The sequence below is a fragment of the Poecilia reticulata genome, chromosome 12, assembly GCF_904066995.2.
Source record: "Poecilia reticulata chromosome 12, P_reticulata-male-v2, whole genome shotgun sequence".
Taxonomy (NCBI): domain Eukaryota; kingdom Metazoa; phylum Chordata; class Actinopteri; order Cyprinodontiformes; family Poeciliidae; genus Poecilia; species Poecilia reticulata.
Genome location: NC_088841.1, coordinates 25,562,569 through 25,571,485, shown reverse-complemented (window position 1 = coordinate 25,571,485; position 8,917 = coordinate 25,562,569). Strand labels below are relative to the sequence as shown.

The 8,917-nt window shown below is 42.7% G+C and overlaps 1 pseudogene across 1 annotated transcript in view; it reads right to left on the bottom strand.

Annotated features, from left to right (window-relative positions):
- Positions 1–2,099: 2,099 nt before the first annotated feature.
- Positions 2,100–8,917, bottom strand: part of LOC145554090 (cyclin-I-like) — a 7,676-nt pseudogene continuing 858 nt past the window's right edge. Inside the window, exons 2-9 of the transcript XR_014090126.1 lie at positions 6,307–6,441; positions 6,108–6,182; positions 5,874–6,014; positions 5,178–5,302; positions 5,005–5,106; positions 3,838–3,976; positions 3,263–3,402; positions 2,100–2,930 (exon numbers count right to left, since the gene is read on the bottom strand). The product of XR_014090126.1 is annotated as a cyclin-I-like (transcript). The remainder of the gene's footprint in view (positions 2,931–3,262; positions 3,403–3,837; positions 3,977–5,004; positions 5,107–5,177; positions 5,303–5,873; positions 6,015–6,107; positions 6,183–6,306; positions 6,442–8,917) is intronic.

Here is an 8,917-nt window from a genome sequence, read left to right as displayed (position 1 = left end):
AAAGTGAAATTCCTCCTGCAGGACAAACAGACTCCAGGTCAGATTCAGACTGGAATGAGAGACGATTTGCAGCTTTTCTGATAAGAGCCTCACATTCCTGGAATCGATTCAGAAACGAGAAGGACAGAAACGAGAAGGACAGAAACGAGAAGGACAAACGGAGCGTAAACAACTCAGGTTTTCCTTCTCTGTCGTCAGTGAGACTCTGCAAGTCATGGAAAAGCAAAACCATCTGTGAAATTCAAACAATGAGAGGAATCTCAAGGTGTCATAAAAACCTGACTGGGACTTTGGAGCGTTAGCATTAGCGTTAGCATTAGCGTTAGCGCCTGTCACTGTGGGCAGACAGAGGAACAAACGCTGCAATCAGGAAGTCATCGGTTCCTCCTCCGACTTTAATAACGTTTTAAACCAGATTGAATCGCTGAAAACGGTCAGGAACGGTTTCCTGCCTGAACCTGTTGTTCAGTCAGATGCTTCATTTCTTCATTCTCCTCTGTGCTGCTGTCAGATTCTGAGAGATTCTGAACGAATCAAACACCCGGAACAAAAATACGTAACGAGATCCGACTGGTTTCATTTGAGAGAGAACAAGAATCATAACAACATGATGCAGAACGCAGTGGGAGGCAGTTATTGTATTATATTTATTATTTAAAAATCATGTCACTGCCTGGCGCTACGGGTTGAACCAGCAGCAACAAAACCTGTTTCTGTAACGGCTGAAGATTTTCACTAAAAGTTACGTTAAAATATGGAGCAACATGTGATGACAGCAAATTAATATGTTTCAAAGATAATTTTTGACTTTTCCCAACAACAATAAATATCATTTACGTGTTTGACGGGTTGAAAGGTTGAATGTTTGGGTCAAAAATAACCAAATATAGATAAACTTTCCTAACAGGTAAATCTCTTCACAGTGGAGCAAGAAGAGACTTCAGTGATGTCACTTCCTGGGTGCAGAGGAAATTGGAAATTCTTTTCAGCTGACAGGAAGTGATTCTATGAACTGTCAGGAAGTGATTCTTTTGAACCGACAGGAAGTGATTCTTTTGAACCGTCAGGTAGTGATTCTTTTGAACCGACAGGAAGTGATTCTTTTGAACAGACAGGAAGTGATTCTTTTGAACCGACAGGAAGTGATTCTTTTGAACTGTCAGCAAGTGATTCTTTTGAACCGACAGGAAGTGATTCTTTTGAACGGTCAGGAAGTGATTCTTTTGAACTGACAGGAAGTGATTCTTTTGAACCGACAGGAAGTGATTCTTTTGAACCGACAGGAAGTGATTCTTTTGAACTGACAGGAAGTGATTCTTTTGAAGCGAGAGGAGGTGATTCTTTTGAACTGTCAGGAAGTGATTCTTTTGAACTGTCAAAATGTGTTCGGGGGAAGCTAGCTGTGCTAAATCTTTTCAAATTCATCAAAAAATGCTAAAGCGCTAAATAATTAGCTCTGCTATCAGAAGCTCAGTAGAAATGTTCCCACCACTGTATTTTTATAACTTTTATCTAATTGTGTAAAATTTTAATTCTGCTGCTGTGATGAAACATTTTTCCCTCTTTGGAGAGTTCGGAGCTATGGGCGTGAAAAAATACACCTCTTTAAAAATTCAGTGTTTTTTATGCATTTATGGGTGAGAAAGTTATTTAACTACAAACAAATGTTAAAGATGAATTTATTAAACAAAATAAGTGCTTCCTGGAGGAGGTAAAAAGTTAGCACACCCTCCTTGCAGTGGTTAATATTTAGCTGAAATAACTTCAGTAAGAAGGTTCAAGAATTGGACTGAGAAGATGTTTAATAATTTCTGGGCTTTGACTAGGCCAACGGTGAATCTACTGGTGAGTTTTGGGTCATTTTTCTGCTTCAGATTAGAGCTTCAGGTTCTGATCATCCCCAGATCATGACACTTCCACCTCCATGCTTCAGTGTTGGAGCTACATTGTTCCAAACGCGACATGGCGCCCTCTGGTGGCTGTTCAAGGAATGACAGCTTCTTGCATTTTAAATGGACCCAAATGAAGGCCGAACTGGACTCGGTTTTGCTCTAAAATCACTTTTTGGCCTATTTAAATCAGAAGAAGAAGAGCAGGAGTCTCGTTGTAAGGTCTTTATTTAGCGTTCAGGGTCCGGAGCAGCAGCTCCTCCAGCAGGAGCAACAGAGCTTTTTACACGAAGGACAAATCATTTAAACAGGAAGTTAAAACGTCTTAAACGGGAGGGAACATCGTCTCCGAGAGCCTGGACACAAAGACGTCCATCCAGAGGAGGAGACGCTTCGTCCTGATTGGTCGACAAGCGGAGAGTCGTTGGCTGGGAAAGCAACAAAACACGTCTCATGCATTCACCTCAAGGAAACAGACTGGAAAAGAAAGACACGTTTTGGCAGGTTGAGTTTTAAATGTAACATGAATAAATGGCACCGAGCTGCTGCTCTTCCTCCTCTTCCTCCTCCTCTTCCTCTTCCTCTCCTCCTCTTCCTCGGGGGAGGAGTCGCATTTTAGGAACCAACAAAAGAGGAAAACATGCAGAAAAACCCACAAATAGGGAAATTTTCACCATTAGCGACACGTTCAGGTTTTAAGGAAGCTTTATGTTTACATTTTTTTTTTTTTTTAGTTAAACAATAATTACATCAGAAGCAGATTTTTTTTTTTTTTTTTTACATTTTGGATGTTTAGTTTTTTTTTTTGCTCTGTTTTCCAGCTGCAGGGGCTGATGGGACACCAGAACCCGGTGGGTCGGTCCGCCGAGCCGGTTCCTGTTCTATGAGGCGCCGACCGGCTGCAGAGGAGGGCAGGGGAGGAGCCGCCGCTGTAAGCCCCGCCCCCGGCGGGCGGCGCCCCCTCGTGGACGGCGGAGGTGGCGTCTTCGTTGTAGAGGCGCTTGATGCGTCGTAGAAGTCGTCCACGTCCATCTGCTCCACCTAAAGGCAGACGGAGGTAATGCACATTTACATCATTGTTTTTTACCTAAACAACAAACAAAACAACCAGAGTGAAGTTGGTCAGGTGGTCAAACGTTTTACAGACTTTAATAAACGTTTCCAGAGGTCAGAGGTCAACCAGCCAATCCACTTTTACAAATCAAATGAAACATTTGTGCAGCAAAACATTTTACTTGTGCCGTTATAATAATAAGATTTAAAGGGAAAAAACGTTTCCAGAGGTCATTGATGTAAACTAATTGATTAATCCTGTAAATGGTTGACCTTTGATGACCTTCGGAGCCATTTGTGAACCAAACTCCAGGGCTCACCTTGCGCTTGGCGGAGGCTTTGCAGCGCAGCGGGGCTTTGTGCAGGTGGCTCAGGCGTTTCGGGGAAGGGGGCGGAGCTTTGCTCTCCTCTCCAGCCGTCTGAGGCGGGGCGGGTTGGTCCCTGGAGGTCTCCATGGTGCCTGGACCAAAGCAGACCAAGAAGAAGAGCCACATTCACACCACGTTATGTGATCGGTCGTATTTACGGTGGCTCACTGGGGCCATAGAGGTAAAAAAAGTGACATTTTTCAGTTTTTAAAAGCCTTTAGACGACAGGAAGTATTGGTTCATTTGCATCTTTTAATGTTTTTCTAACATTGAACAAAAGAGGCTTAATTAGTTAAAGAATCAGAGAATCTGTTAAATGTGATTATTTGTTCATCAGATTAATTGATTAATCGCAAGAACAACCAATTAATCATCCAAATAATCAATTAACCTGCAGAATAAATACGTATATTTTATTTTTCCAGACTTCATTGTCATTTTGAGGCTCTAAACCAGTTTGATTCATTGGCCCGAGGCTAGAAGAGGTTCTGCATGGTTCTTCTGGACCGGTTCTGGAGGGAACCTACCCAGCGGGCGGCGGCGTGCCGGGGCGGCGAGCTGCAGGGGGTGGTAGATGTAAACGGTGTTGGGAGGCAGGGAAGCTCTGGGAGTGGACAGGCTGCGTGAGACCAGCTCTCTGCTGCGGATCAGCGCCGAGCTGTCCATCTGGGAGGAAGAGGAGCGGGAGAGGAAGAGTTACACCTGGTCGCCACGGCGACGCAGAGGGACTTAAGGACGTCTGCTCTGATTGGAGGATTCAGACTGAGATGGAGAAGGATTTTAGTCGGGCAGATTCAGAGGCAGCTAAACAGATTATAATGGTTAAGAGGAGGGAAGGACAAGGAAGGAGGGAAGGAGAGAAGGAAGGAGGGAAAGAGAAGGAGGGATGAAGGAAGGAAGGAGAGAAGGAAGGGAGAGAAGGAAGGAGGGAAAAGAGAAGGATGGAGGGAACGAGAGAAGGAGGGATTAAGGAAGGAAGGAGAGAAGGAGGGATTAAGGAAGGAAGGAGAGAAGGAAGGAGGAAAAGAGAAGGATGGAGGGAATCAGAGAAGGATGGAGGGAAGGAGAGAAGGAGGGATTAAGAAAGGAAGGAGAGAAGGAAGGAGGGAAAGAGAAGGATGGAGGGAACGAGAGAAGGAGGGATTAAGGAAGGAAGGAGAGAAGAGGGATTAAGGAAGGAAGGAGAGAAGGAAGGAGGGAGAAGGAAGGAGGAAAAGAGAAGGATGGAGGAACGAGAGAAGGAGGGATTAAGGAAGGAAGAGAGAAGGAAGGAGGGAAAAGAGAAGGATGAAGGGAAGGAGAGAAGGAGGGATTAAGGAAGGAAGGAGGAAGGAAGGGAAAAGAGAAGGATGGAGGGAAAGAGAAGGATGGAGGAACAAGAAAGGATGGAGGAGGAAAGAAGGAGGAGAGAAAAGAAGGAGGGATGAAAAAAGGAAGGAACAAAAGGATGGAGGGAACAAAGAAAAGATGGAAATAAAGGATAAAAGAAGGAAGAGGGAAGGAAATATGGGAGGAAGGTCAGACTAAAGAAAAGAAAAATATATTAAATATTTTAGGGAATAAAATCTGGAAACTTAATTTTTTTTTAATTTGGTCTAAATTGATCTCCATCTGTTCCGGTTCATAACCTTTGACCTTCACTCCTCTGCTGTCTGGCTTCATGAGCCTCTAGCTTCGTTGTGATGAAGACTCACCTGAGCCTTACTCAGCAGGTCGATGGTGAGCGCCAGCCAATCAGGACAGCAGGTCTCCAGGTCCAGGCTGACCAGGGCCAGGGCCAGAACAGAGCCTCTGAGCTGCAGATCAAATCAGACCCAGTCAGTCAGAACCAGCCGCACACCAACAGGAAGCGGCGCCGGGCGCCCACCTGCATGAGGGCGTGGTCGGCCAGGCAGGTGTAGAGGCGGCGGGTGAGGAGGCAGAGGTGCTGGGAGCGGTTCAGCCCGGCGGAGTCCAGGAAGCCGGAGTGAGACGCGTCACCGTCGCGTGGAACTGAGGCACAAAGCAGAGCTGTTCACATTTCCTGCCACCGGGTGGCACTGCTGAGCCGATTCAGTCTCTCATCTACTTTAATCTATGAAATACAAACTGAATCAATACTGTATTTTTGATGTTTAATCAGAGGCTGAAACAACTTTTACCCTCTAAAGAAACCAGGAAACGAGCAGAAATTTATTTTAGAATTCAATTATTCACAAGATTAATCAGATTAATCAGTTATTCAGACTTAAATGAAGATTTTTCATTTAACCGCTCAAGTCTTTTTTACGCAACATGGAAAAAAAAATGCAAATAAAGAAATAATTCAATTCCTTTTTTAAATGTTGCTGCCTGAACTGCAACAAGACTAATTTAGTGAACGGCTGTTTTTAACCGATTAGGGTTTAGATGGCAAGAGGTGCCGCTGCCGAGCCGAGTCAGCAGATTCACGACAACAACTAAAACACCCAGTCAGAATTTAACCTTTTCATGAATTGTTACATTACTTCTATGACTGATTAATCACAATGAATCTGATTAATCGTTTCAGCTCTAAGTGTGTGTGAGTGTGAGAGACACGTACGATGTGCAGGAAGTCCAGAGCGGTGGCGGTGTGCAGGTCCCAGTCCAGTTTGTCCAGGATGAGTCTCTCCATCATCAGGATCTCCGACGGAGAGCAGCCGCAGTTACTGGAGGCAGCCAGCTCCTTCAGAGAGGGAACACACTGAGACACACACACACACACACACACACACACACGGTAGCCTCCCCCTGCCGTTCCTCCAGCGGCGCTGCCCCCGGTGATGAAGGCTTTTACCTCGTCCTCCTCGCAGGTCTTGGCAGCCAGGAAGAAGCAGGCGACGGCGATGCAGCGCAGATACTTCGGACGGACCTGAGAACCATTAATCGATCGATGGAAGGAAAACACAGAGGTTTTGAGTATTTATTGTCGATATAGTTTTGACCTAACACAGATGTTCTGGTACCAGAACCAGGTTGTGTTGTTCTTCCGGTACCTTGATGGGAGCCAGGAAGCGGTCCAGGATGCTAACGGCTAACACCAGGGTCTCCGGGTAGAGCTGCAGCCGGCCGTGGAGCTCCGTCAGCCAGCGGACCGCCTCGTCCCGCTGCGCCGGGGAGACGTCTGCGTCCTGAAACCACAGGGACAGGTTACCATGACGACGGCCAGGCTTCCATCTTCCCCACTTTGGAGACTTAAAACGACACAAATGAACCGAAAAGACGACATTTAAATTCACTATTATATGATCTGATTTTTTTTATGGAGTAAAATAAAATAAATTAATTAGTTTCACTGTCAAAAAAAAATCAGTATTAACAAAAGATTTAAAAACTTGGTTAACATATAAAATATAGCAGATCAATAAAGAATATAAGTTTTTTAAATTAAATTCAAAACTTTCTCACCAAGTCTTCTGACATTTTCAAATGAAAATAATTTTGCTAATTTTACTGAACCTAAAACAGAAAAAGTTTAGATTTATCTTTAAATTTTTTGAATCCTTTTATCAGGTGTATGAATACATCTGGTTTCAACTGTTAATGTTTTCAAAATTCACCTTTTTAATCAAACGTTACATTATGTACAGACCTTAAAAACAACTCATTGAAGTTCAAGGATTTTCAAGAACTTTTAAGGATTTAAAGTATGAAGCCTTCCTGTGGGGTCAGAAGGTCAAATGGACCGGACAGAAACTTTAACTTCGTTTGTTTATTAATGGACGTAAACGACAAGCGAGAAGAAGAGTTAAAACAGGGCTGTTCAAAGTGTGGCGCGGGGGCCGTTTGTGGTACCTTGAAATGATTTTGTTCGGCCACAAATAAAAACTGGGGGAAATTTGGCCAAGAAAACAGGAAACAGGTGAGAACCCAAAAAGTTAGAAATTTTTCTTTTATCTTCTTAAAGCAACAGTGAAAGCATTTTTATGTTTGGATCTAAAATGGATATTCAAACTTCTTTTATTTTTATTTTTAAAACCAGATAAATTACAGCAAACTAAGTTTTCACTTTGAATTTAACGACTTTGGTTTGGAAACAGTAGTTGAGTTAAGGCGTGTCCAGGATCTGACAAAATGTCTGAAGCAAACAGGTGACGCCACGAAGCGCAGACAGGGTGAGACCAGCTGATCGAACACAAACACACTCACACCCTGTCAGCTGGTTTGTTCTGTGACTCAGTGTTTCTTGCTGCTTTCTGAATGTGTGTCACGTCTGAGAACTGCAGGTTTTATTTCTGTCTTTTGTGAAACGCTGAGTCGAAACGCCGCCCAGACTCACGTGACCATGGCAACCGAGCAATTCGTCAACAGTTTAACAATCGTTTCGCAACTTTAGCCTCACGGTTTGGAAACACGTCACACCTCATGGAGACTGAAAAAAATAAAACATTTTTAAGGATATGATTCTCTGTGGTTGGTTGGTTTTTCATAAACCGGTGAATGAATAGACGGTATTTATGGCATTTATGGTATTTCATATTTAGAAAGTGGGTTGGAATGTTGGTTGTGTTTTGCTTTCGATTCCTAAACCAACTCCATTTAAAAAGCACTTCAAAGAAACAGCAGCCATTTACTAAAACCAGCTGCACAACCAGAATGACTAGAATAGATGAAACTAAACACAATAGAAATACAATACAAGAAAACACAGAGAGAAGAAAATCTAAATAAAATGATTCCCTCCCGTCTGTTCCTCCATTTCTGGATCCAAATAAATCCTCAAAACATTTACAAGTTTGTTAATTATAAAACTCGAGAGAAACATTTCAAGACATTAATTTTAATTAATATAAAAATTTAACAGAATTTATTTATTTATTTTTTTACTTTGTAAAGTTTTGACGGAACCTTTTTATTTGTACGTTTCTGGTACATCCGTAAATCTGACGTACAAGCGACATCCGCTAACAACAGTGATGGAAAAAACTTCTCTGTTTTAATTTCTGCTTCTAAAAACGATCTGATTGGTTCCCAGAAAAGACTGTTCAAGTTGTGCTAAAAGGAGTTAGCCTATCAGCGAAGCTATGCTAGCCTAAAACAGCAATAACAGGGATAGGGTTTGGGTATGCTAGCTCAAAATAGCGTCTCAATTCTAACGGTGTAGCAGCTACTGCAACCATAAATGTTTTAGTGTTTTATTCAGAACCTGAACAACAAACTGGAGGTTTGGCTTTAGCATTTTTCAGAGTTTAGTGTCTCTGTAAAAGTTAATAAAGTTAAATTTGTTTACAGAGACGCCTGGGAGCCGCTGCTGCCTCTATTTCTCCTTTAGTCAAAAACAACAAACAGAAACTTTGACCAAAGTTGACTTTGACCTCATATGGATGCATCTGCATGTATATGACAGAGAGAGTCGACGCTTCCTTCTTGTGTCGTTTTACGGTTTCACAACTGAAAGGGAAGAAAAAGCAGAAATGGGTTTGTTTTTGACGTCGTTCAGGTTTTTCCCTGAAAACCGACTGAAATCAGTGACGTAAAAAAATCCCAAAATGAAGCCAGAAACGGTTTCCACAGTGGAAAATCTCTCTGACTGGTTTGAGACCCAGTAACCAGATTTAAATAAAATTTACTGTTAGGAGTATTTTTTACTATGCTGTAGTAAAAATT